We start from the raw sequence: 10,878 nt of genomic DNA, 5'->3' as shown, positions 1-10,878 counted from the left end.
ACAAGTTTTTAAGCAATTAATTCCATTGACTTTCAATCTACATGCACTGAGATGTGAAGTTTTAACTGTGAAAAACAAAATACCCTTAAAAAAGGGAAACAGTTTGAGGCAAGAGTTTCTTTCTACAAATTCATATTTTATGTATACGTACAAGTGTGAATATTATTCTGTATAAAAGATGTCCTTCAGTGTAGTTCAAGAGACTTTTATCAAATAAGAATTGACTCAACTATAAACACTAGAGGTCTTTTCTACTCTAAGAGAAACAAATAGGTATATATTTATGTAGTGTCAACCTTATCAATAAAAACCACAACTATTAACACTTTGCTAAACAATAGGCTTTACTAGTCAGGGATGTAAGCAGAATATAGTTTACAAAATAAAGAAAAATACACTACTGGACTTTATATTCACAAGAAAACAGTTTATCAGTATGAATTCAAAATTCCAGAGTAGGGGAAAAATATCAAAACTTTATAAATCTCCTGAGGTGCAATTTACCGCATCAAGGTTAGGAAAATAGGCTCGTAATGAACAATGCTGCCATGGATTCCCCTAACACATCGACTCATATATTAATGATTTTTCTTGTTTTGTTTCCAGTTGGAGGTTTCTTCGACTGAAAGAATTCCCCTTCTGATCCAAGAGACAGGACTGGGTACCCTGTTGGTCCAATCCATGGGGGCCACGATGCCAGAATTGTTGAAGTTACATGAAGATGTACTAGAGATGCCAAAGGTTGCCCTGGGATTACTGAAGGTTCATTTATTTTTCCAAAACCCAAATGTGGCCTCGGCAGTGGCATTTCTGAAGCAAAAGCTCGTTCCAAAGTCTTCAGTGTAAAGACCCTACGCCACTTGCTTGCAGATCATTGCCAATACTTGTGTTGAATCTGTACTAAACTCTGGACCTGTCACCATCCTTGCTAAGCTTAGTGTTGCCAAGGTCGTGATGGCAGCTTCACGTGCATGTTACTGAGAAGCATGGGTCTGGTAGGAACTCTGGGTGCATTCTGCCATTTCTTAGCTTCTGCTAGCCTGACTTCAAATATGTCTATACCATTTTCCAACATTTTTCTATAGAGAAGGTATTACTCTTTGAGCACTTTTACACTTTTAATAATAGACTGAAGTTGTAGAGCCAAAGCTACAAATGTTGGTAAGTTTTCTACAGAGCCCTTGATAAATCTTGAGTGGTTATATGTCAATTATTTGCTTGAGTGACAAGACAGTTTTCTAGTTGTTCAATCTGCTGTCTGTACTGTTGAAGCTATAGCTGGAACTGCTGAACTGTGGTTGGGACATAGTCGGCAGAAGCTGTATTTTTATTTTGAAGTCTGTGCAGTAGTTCCTGGGATCTGAATGCTATATGTGCCTTATTTAACTCCTGAGTAACTTATATTTTTAAGTTGTTGATATCAAGAGTATTTTTTTGCTCATCCACAGGTACCCAATGACAGAAGGTACTTTAAAGCCTTAATATCTTTTTTTTTTCTTTTTTAATGAGGGGGTGCAGGAGAGGCAGAGGGAGAGGGAGAGAGAGAGAATCTTAAGTAGGCTCCATGCTAAGCAAGGCTCCATGCTGAGCAAGGCTCAATCCCACGATCTTGAGGTCATGACCCGAGCCGAAATCAAGAGTCAGATGCTTAATCCATTGACTCACCCAGGTGCCCCAGAGCTTTAATACTTCTTAAATGTTGATCATTGCTTATTTTTTTGTATTGATTTTTGTTCCTTCACAAATGTCTTAAGATTTTCCATATCCTGGCAAAGGACGTGAGGAAGGTTTTCATCCTTCAGTGCTTTCTTATCTTCTGGTCATCCTCCTCTTTCCTCACTCTTTTTATAATATTAGCTAATAAAATCTATACCACTAAGTTCTTCACTGGCCACAGTTGAAGTAGCTACAGTAGATGCCAAATTCATGCCCATATCCTCCTGTTCAAGTTTCGATTGTTGTGCTTGAACTTTGGAAACTCAAACCTCCCAAACCAGCTATGTGTAGGTAAGTGTCAGTGTACATGTAAGTCTGAGTCTGGGTCTATGTATAAGTCTAACCAATCCTAGAGAAAGGGTTGTTGATGCAGTTGTAGTTTTTGCTCTTGGCCCATCCAAATTATTTGGAGTAAATCCCATGGAAGCTCCTGGGTCGATACCAGAACAGACGAAACAGTGCCACCACCAGCTGAGTAGAAGTAAAAGAGTAAATGGTGCAGCATTTGCTGCAGGACTACTGTATTATTACAATTTTTTTAGCGGTCCTTCAATTATTTTCAAGTTTATTTATTTATTTTGAGAGAGAGAGAGAGAGGAAGAGAGAGAATGAGTGGGGGAGGGGTAGAGAGAGAGGGAGAGAGAATTCCAAGCAGGCTCCATGCTGGCACAGCTTAGAACCCGATGTGGGGCCTGAACCCACGAACCATGAGATCATGAACTGAGCCGAAATTAAGAGTCAGTCGACTAACTGATTAAGCCACCCAGCCACCTCAGGACTACTGAATTCTAAACTGGAGCCTGTTAACAGCTGCAGATGCCTCTGGCATTCCTCGAGTTCATCCGGTAGTTACCGTTATTATTGTTCCTGTATTTTTTTTTCCTTCTAGAGTGAATTCAGTGGCAGGCTTATATCCCAAAAGTCTGGCTCCAAAATCTCTGAAGGAGCAAATGGGGGTGATGTTGCAGATGTGGAGTTCCAAAATTGAGCCCCTCAGAAGGGGCTCATGCAGCACCTGGCACTTAGGAGTCTATTCAACAAGCATTTACTCCTTCGATGATTATAGCACGGGGGCAGGGTGGTGACACTAGATTCTTCTGGCCTGGTTGTGGCCATACCACTGGTGGCTGTTGGTGCCAGAGCCTAGTGTCTGGTTCTCGACTGAATTCTCACTGCCAGGGGGTTTTAGATATTCACATGGCTGGAAGCTCAAATGCCGGTCATCTTCAGACCCCATCTGGCAGGACCTTCCGTCCCCAGAACAGAAAACCACAACCTGGGACACATGCCGATTTTATTTTGTATCTTACTTTACTAGTAACCACTTAACAAGAGCTATCACTTACACCTCAGTGTTCCTGTCTCTAAAATAGTGTTACTGTCACACATTCGTAATGACATTGTTGAGTGTATGCATACTTTTCTTTTTTAGTTCATGGCGTATTTTCTGTTATCACATAATGTTATAAGGAACGTTTTCTCGATGTTGAGTGATTTTCTTCCTCTGTTTCCTCTATATTTCAGGTTAGTGGTTTTTGATGTTTCAGTCTTTCAGAAATATGTAAATAGACTTAAAGTTCACCTCTTAGTCATCGTTAACTTTAAATATCACTGTCGTTTCTTGTCTGCCTTTCTATTCCTCCCCCTTCCCTTTGATATGATTTATTTTAACAAGTGACTATAGCACTTGCTAATGTAGTTTTATATGTAAGTATCATTTGCTATTATTAGTCTTCGTGCTCATATAATTACATGCATTTTTAAGTAATTAGAGCAGTGCTAACATTATTCATCTGTAAAACATCACTGAGCTAGTTTCTTTTTTTTTCAACAAAAAAATGCATTGAGCTAGGTTTTTTTTTTTTTTTTTCAAATTTTAGTTGACAGATTGATAAACCATACAAGGATTTTAATATTTTCCAAACAGGGCTTCACAGACAATACTTTAACAATATTTGTGTGCATACCAATAGGTTTACATGTTTATTGGAAAGAGCATTTTTTTTAAATGAGTTTTGATGCTTGAAGCTTTAGATTTGGATGTCAGTATGAATTGTGGGCTCTTGGGAATTTTCTTTTCCTTCAGAACCTCTTTTTCTTTTCGTCTGTAAAATAATAACTAATATTTATCAGAAAGAGGTTTGAAAATATTAAATAAGATAATACTTGTAAAGCACCCAAGAAAGAGCTTGATGACTTAAGATGAGTTCCATAAGTATATAACCCATCAATTCCCACCTTTTATGTAACCAAATCCCTCTTAAATTATATCACTGTTAACATTTTGTTGTGAAATCTAAAACTGTACTCCTAGAGAAAGGTGGTAGGTTTTCCTTTTTCTTTCTTTTTTTTTTTTAAAGTAAAAACCACCATATTTTTACAACAGGAAATGTTTCATTCTTAGCTATTTTTCTTTTCTCAATACAAAAGATTTATGTGAGTGATTTCAGTTTTTCTTAGCTGTATAATATACTAATTTTAATGGAAAATATTAAATATAGAGTCACTTTAAAGCACTATCACATAATTTACAATATGTTTTTTCTTCTAGATGTGGTATATTGTCTTTATTAAATTTAGTAAACACTAGTTAGATTGTCATTTATCTAATGAAAGTGCTTTTAGTAGCAAATGACATTAACAGAAATAAGAACAACTCTAATTACCTCGAAGAATGATTTGACTTACTTTAAAAAAATATCCTATGTGTTGCCTTCTCTGCTGCAGGTTTTAGAAACATCAAAGAAAACAGAGCTATCCTGTTCTCAGGAAACTTACATGATTGGTGAGGGGATATAAAATCAACAAATAAAGTGTCTTGAGTAGTGACAAAAACTTTGAATAAATGTAAAGCTGGATGATGAAAATATTATCTGGTACCAGTGAGGACACTGTGTGGTTTTAAATGGAAGCCAGTTTCTCTCTAGTAAGGAAAACAAGTGAAGTAAGGGAAAAAGCAATATTTTGTGAAACTAGGTTTCAGGCAGAGGAAGCAGTAAGTGCAAAGGCCCTAAGGTGAGTGTGTGTTTTACATGTTTGAGAAACAGGAAAAAAAAAAGCCACCTGGCCTGGGGTAAAAAGGGGTTTTGGTAAGAGATAATACTGCAAAAGCATTAAGGCCCCATGCCTTGTGGGACCTAGCAGGCCATTGTCTTGCCTTTGGATTTTATTCCCTATATGGGGAGCTTTTAGAGAATGCTGAGCAGAGAAGTAGTTAGATCTTATTTTGTGTTTAAAAGATCACTACCACCTGTGTAGTTAATTGACTGTGAAAGAACAGTAATGAAAAAGGGAGACTGATTAGGGACCGGTTGTATTAACTCAGGTGATGGCTGATGCTGATCTGGTTCAGGGAGACAGGGTAGAGACGTGAGAAGTAGTAGGGTCTAAACATATTTTGAAGGTAGAACAAAAATAATTTCCTAATGTGAGGCTATATGTGGGATGTGAGAGAAAATAAAAGATTTTCTGAGTACTTGCAAGAAGGCACATCACGGGATTTATTGGCTCAATTAACACAACAATCCAGAAGTAGGCCAGGCTCCAAGTACCCTTTGATCAGTTTTCTGGCTCTGCTGCCTTGTGATCCTCTTGGTGTTACCTTTCTCTATTGGCTGGTCTGATCTTTCACGGAGCTAAAGTAACTGGAGAAATTCAAATGCCCCATCTGTAATCATACTACTCAGAAGGGAGAATTTTCTTCCAAATACTGTCAAATTAAAATCATAAATTTCCCTCTGCTAGATCCAATTAGATTATATTTCCACATCTGAGCCAATCACGGGGGACAAGAGAATGCCATATGCTCTTGTCAGAGGGTTTCAGTGTCCTAACTACATCATAACAGAGGCCTCAATAGTCAAAGTGTGTCTTAAAGATTCTTTGTGTTGCATTAACCATCGATTAAAAAAAACTTCAGCCTCCTACATAAACACATGTAACCTACCAATCTACTTGACACACTGATTTTAAAAGCCATTTGATTAATTGGAGTTGTGCTATACCTGCCCAAAGAATATCGCATTTTCAACTTCAAGTCAATGCTTTTGTTCACGTTTTCCTTCGTTTGGAGCATCCCTTCTTCTTAACTTGGACGATCTACATTATAATCATCTTCTGTAGCAAGCACAAGCTCTGCTTTCTTCAAAACCTTCCACCAAGGGGCACCTGGGTGGCTCAGTAGGTTGAGTGGCCGGCTTCAGCTCAGGTCATGATCTCGAAGTCTGTGAGTTCGAGCCCCGCATCAGGCTCTGTGCTGACAGATCGGAGCCTGGAGTCTGCTTCGGTTTCCGTGTCTCCCTCTCTCTCTGCCCCTCCCCCACTTGTATTCTGTCTCCCTCTATCTCTACCCTTCCCCCACTTGTATTCTGTCTCTCTCTCTCTCAAAAATAAACATTTAAACAAATGAACAGAAACCTACCACCAATACAGCAGTGCTCATTGCTCTCACATTCACCAACCATTACACCATATATGGCATTAGCATGGTGTTCTTACATTTGATTACACTTAATGTAATATAGTTTTTTTGATTCATTTTAATTTGCTAATTGCACTCTATCCTCAATTAGATTTTTGAGAGCCAAACTAGGAGGGGGGACATGACAAATACTAGCTTTGTGTTCATTCATAGGGAATTCATTTTGAGAACATACTTGTCTTTGAATAAGTATTTATGATTTATAGGATAACATGCATTTATTCTATTGATAATTAATTGTAATGATAATTACATTGATAACTAATCAAATATTGATTTTGATTAATTGGCACATTATTAGAGCATCCTTTAATTATTGCTACAGTTTACTACCAACCAACTAGCATACAGATGATCTTTAGATCACAAAAGAATATTTCTAAAATGTATGTAAAAATTCCACAGAAGAGGGGTGTCTGGTGGCTCAGTCAGGTGAGCGTCCGACTTGAGCGCAGGTCATGATCTCAGGGTTTGTGCATTCAAGCGCAGCATGGGGCTCACTGCTGTCAGTGCAGAGCCAACTTCAGGTCCTCTCTCCCCCTCTCTCTCTGCCCCTCCCCTGCTCACACTCTCTCAAAAATAAATAAAATATTTTTTTATATCCATAGAAGAAAATGGATAAATTAAAGAATTGACTTACAAGCTCATTTTTTGTGTTCTAGCCTACTTATTGCCAGAGAGAAGAGAGGCAAACAGAGAAAGAGAACACAAAAAAGAGTAAGGAAAGTGAAAAGAGATTAGTGAAAGAAAAGAGAAAGAGATTTGGGTGCTTAGATGGCTTAGTTGGTTAAGCATCTGAATCTTGATTTCAGCTCAGGTCACGATTTTAAGGTCGTAAGATTAAGCCTTGTGTCAGAGTGTGGAGCACCGAGCCCACTTGAGATTCTCTCTCTCTCTCTCTCTCTCTCTCTCTCTCTCTCTCCCTCTGCCCCTATCTTGCACTCAAACTTTCTCTCTTTCAAATAAATAAATAAAAAGAGAAAAAGATTTGAAAGTTACTATTTCAAAGTAACTATCTAATATTTAAAACCATACATAGCTATTAAAAATATTTTTCTGGTGATGAGTTTTCAGATAAAACACCAAAAAAAGTGATCCAAACATATAGTCCATGAAAAAGAATAGGCAGTACCTTATGAAAATTAGAACTTTTGCTTTGCAAAAGACACTATTAAAAGAATGAAAAGACAAGCCAAAGACTGGGAGAAACCAGTAGCAAAACACATATCTAATAAAGGACTCATATCCGAAATATACAAAGAACTCTTAAAATTCAACAAATAGAAAATGTATAATCATTTTTTAAAAAGTGGGTAAAAGATCTGAACAGACCTTACCAAAAAAGATATACAGGTGGCAAAATACACATATAAACATATTAACATTATTGTCATCAGTGGATTACACATTAAAATAACAAGATATCAACTACACATTAATTAGAATGGCAAAAATCCTAAACGCTGACAATATCAATAACTGCCAAGAAAGCAGAGCAACAAAACTCTCATTCATTTCTGGGAGTAATTGAAAATGACACATCCACTATAGGAGAAAATTTGCCAGTTTCTTACAAATCTAAACATAATTGTACCGTATGATACAGCACCACCTCTTCTAAAGTATTTAGCTTAATGATTCTAAAAGTTTTTCCACTCTAAAACTTGCATGCTTTATGAATAATTGCCAAAAACTGGAAGCAACCAACTGATAAACTACTACATTTATACAATGGAATATTATTCAGCCATAAAAAGAAATCAGCTATTAAGGCAGGGAAAGCAATGAATGAATCTTTTTTAGTTATGTTTAATTAATTAATCAGCTAATTAATTCATTTAAATAACCAATCACTTAACTAATTAACCAGTTGATTAATTGACTAATTGATCTTTAATTAATTAAAGTGAATTACATGATTTAGTTTTTTTATTTATTTATTTTTTTTGTTTTATATTTGAGAGACAGAGAGAGATAGAGCACAAGCAGACGAGGGGCAGAGAGAGGGAGATACAGAATCTGACGCATGTTCCAGGCTCCGAGCTGTCAGCACAGAGCCTGACACGGGGCTCAAACTCACAGACCGTGAATTCATGACCTGAGCCGAAGTTGGACGCTTAACCCACCGAGCCACCCAGGCTCCCACATTAATTAGTTTTTAAAAGTAGGCCTCATGCCCAACATGGGGCTTGGACTCATGACCCTGAGATCAAGAGTTGCATGTTCTACTGACTGAGACAGCTAGGCATCTCAGCAATGGATGAAACTTAAATGCATATTTTTAAGTGAAAGAAGTCAGTCTGAAAAGGCTACAAAATCTGTAATTCTAATGATATGACCTATGGAAAAGACAAAATTATAAAAATTGCATAAATACCAGTAGTTGTCAGGAGTTTGCGGGGGAGAAGAAGGTTGAATAAGTAAAGCACAGGGGATTTTTTTAGGGCAGTGAAAATATTCTAAATGATACAGTCATGGTAGATACATGAAACTGTGTAATTGTTTTTTTTTTTTTTTAATTTTTTTTTTCAATGTTTATTTATTTTTGGGACAGAGAGAGACAGAGCATGAACGGGGGAGGGGCAGAGAGAGAGGGAGACACAGAATCGGAAACAGGCTCCAGGCTCTGAGCCATCAGCCCAGAGCCTGACGCGGGGCTCGAACTCATGGACCGCGAGATCGTGACCTGGCTGAAGTCGGACGCTTAACCGACTGCGCCACCCAGGCGCCCCATCTGTGTAATTGTTAAAATAGAACTTTACAGCATAAAAAATAAACCTTAATGTATGTAAATTTCAAAAAAAATAGGAGACTGGGAGTTCCCAGGATGAAATGTGGAATGCTATAAAAGACTCTCACATATTACAAATATACGAAACAACTTCAAACACGTCGGTAGCCTGAGTAACTTGGAAAATGAGTAAAGTTTTCATGACTAAAGTCAAGAGGAATTATACATTATCACTGCAGTCTAGTTGAACACCTTGTTTCCTATAGGTATACAGGTTAACAATTCTGTAACCGCTCTGTGTATACTGAGATTGTTAAGTCAATGGATAAAGGTGGTTTGAATCCAGGTTTCTTATTGGTAGTTTGCAGACAAGCAAGAGAAGGAGGCTGGAATGATCCATCTGGTAATGAGTTAGACTTGGAGTCCTCAAAACACATGCAGATTTAGTTTACTATAGGCAGATATTTACATATACAAGTACAGAAATGTATAGATTCAGGGGTTAGCATACACACATAAATACATTTCCTTACACTGTTGATTGAGAGGACCGGGTTTCAATGATACATAGCTATGTGCATACATAACACCCAGATCTCAGTTTCTAACACTGTTCTCCAATAACAGAAACCAAACTCCTTGAAGAAAGACTGATTTTAGTATTCGTGCAGAAAATATACATGATGAGCCTACAGCACCTTGTAACATCAGAAACTAAGAAAAGACCTCCATATACAAGCACAAACGTGAGGTATAAGAGATATATGAGGTATATTAGACACCCGAAGAGATCCTAAAGGCCAGGACTGAAACAATTTGAGCAACAAAATAAGAAAAGCAGTATTGGATTATAACCTAGTACAAAAAGTGCATACAGATACAAATGAATGATTGAATGAATGAATGAGAAGAGACAAATCTCTTGTGCAGAAGAATTCCAAATACTTTGTATAGATAACGAGCCCTCAAGGAGTTGGTGAATCACTCCCGACCTTTCATATGCAGGCTGCACATAGTGACTTCCTTCCAAGGAAGACAGTACAGAAAAGGGACAGGGTGGGAAAGAATAGCATTTTATTGGAGAAACATGAAAAACACTGCCTGAGGCAGGAACTTAAGATCAACATCAGTAATAAGTCATGTATCCTTGATAAGATATGAAAATAGTATTTCATTGCTGTGGTCTTCTTCCTCAAACTCCATACCTAGTATAATTATGAGAAAAAAATCAGACAAATTTCTGTTGCGGTACATTGCTCAAATTACCTGACCAGTACTCTCAGAACTGTCAAGGACATCAAAGACAAGAAAAGTCTGAGAAACTGTCACAGCCGTGAGCACATGAGGGTACATGATAACTCAATATAATGTAGGATCCTAGATGGGATCCTGAACACAAAAAGAACATTAGGTAAAAACTATGGAAGTCTGAATAAGCTATGGATTTCAGCTGATAATAATATATCTCCACTGGTTCAGTAATTATAACAAATGTGGTATGCTAATGTAACATGTTACTAAGAGAAAATGGGTGCAAAATCTGGGAACTCTCTGTACTACCTTCACAATTTTCTGTAAATCTAAAATTGTTTTACAATTTAAAACTGGATTCTAAAAGTACTTAAATCCTTACTCTTCAGTGAAACAAAACCAAACAAATTATTTGTCGCTTTAAATATGAGACAGGGGATCTAAGTCAATTCATTGTAATAAGAGGCTCTACAAAGCATATTAATGCTAAAAGAGAACTCTGTGCAAGTAGTTCACCCCTCTAATCCGAACTAATTTCTTAAGAACCCAGAACAGACTTTGTCTGGATGGCAATGCTGTGACAACCTTGGAATGTGGAAACATCTGGATGGTCATTTTCTGTCCTTTTATATTCTGCCTCTAAAAACGTCTGACTGAGGATTTCAAGGCAAAATAGCATTAAAACATTCTGAAGAAGAAC

General features: G+C 37.3%; 1 pseudogene; it reads right to left on the bottom strand.

Annotated features, from left to right (window-relative positions):
* Nucleotides 1-934: 934 nt before the first annotated feature.
* On the bottom strand, nucleotides 935-10,280 carry LOC125164814 (nucleoporin p58/p45-like; annotated as a pseudogene).
* Nucleotides 10,281-10,878: the final 598 nt, after the last annotated feature.

Source organism: Prionailurus viverrinus, chromosome B1 (genome assembly GCF_022837055.1).
Source record: "Prionailurus viverrinus isolate Anna chromosome B1, UM_Priviv_1.0, whole genome shotgun sequence".
Taxonomy (NCBI): Eukaryota; Metazoa; Chordata; class Mammalia; order Carnivora; family Felidae; genus Prionailurus; species Prionailurus viverrinus.
The sequence above is the reverse complement of the archived record's forward strand: the minus strand, read 5'-3'. Positions and strand labels throughout refer to the sequence as shown.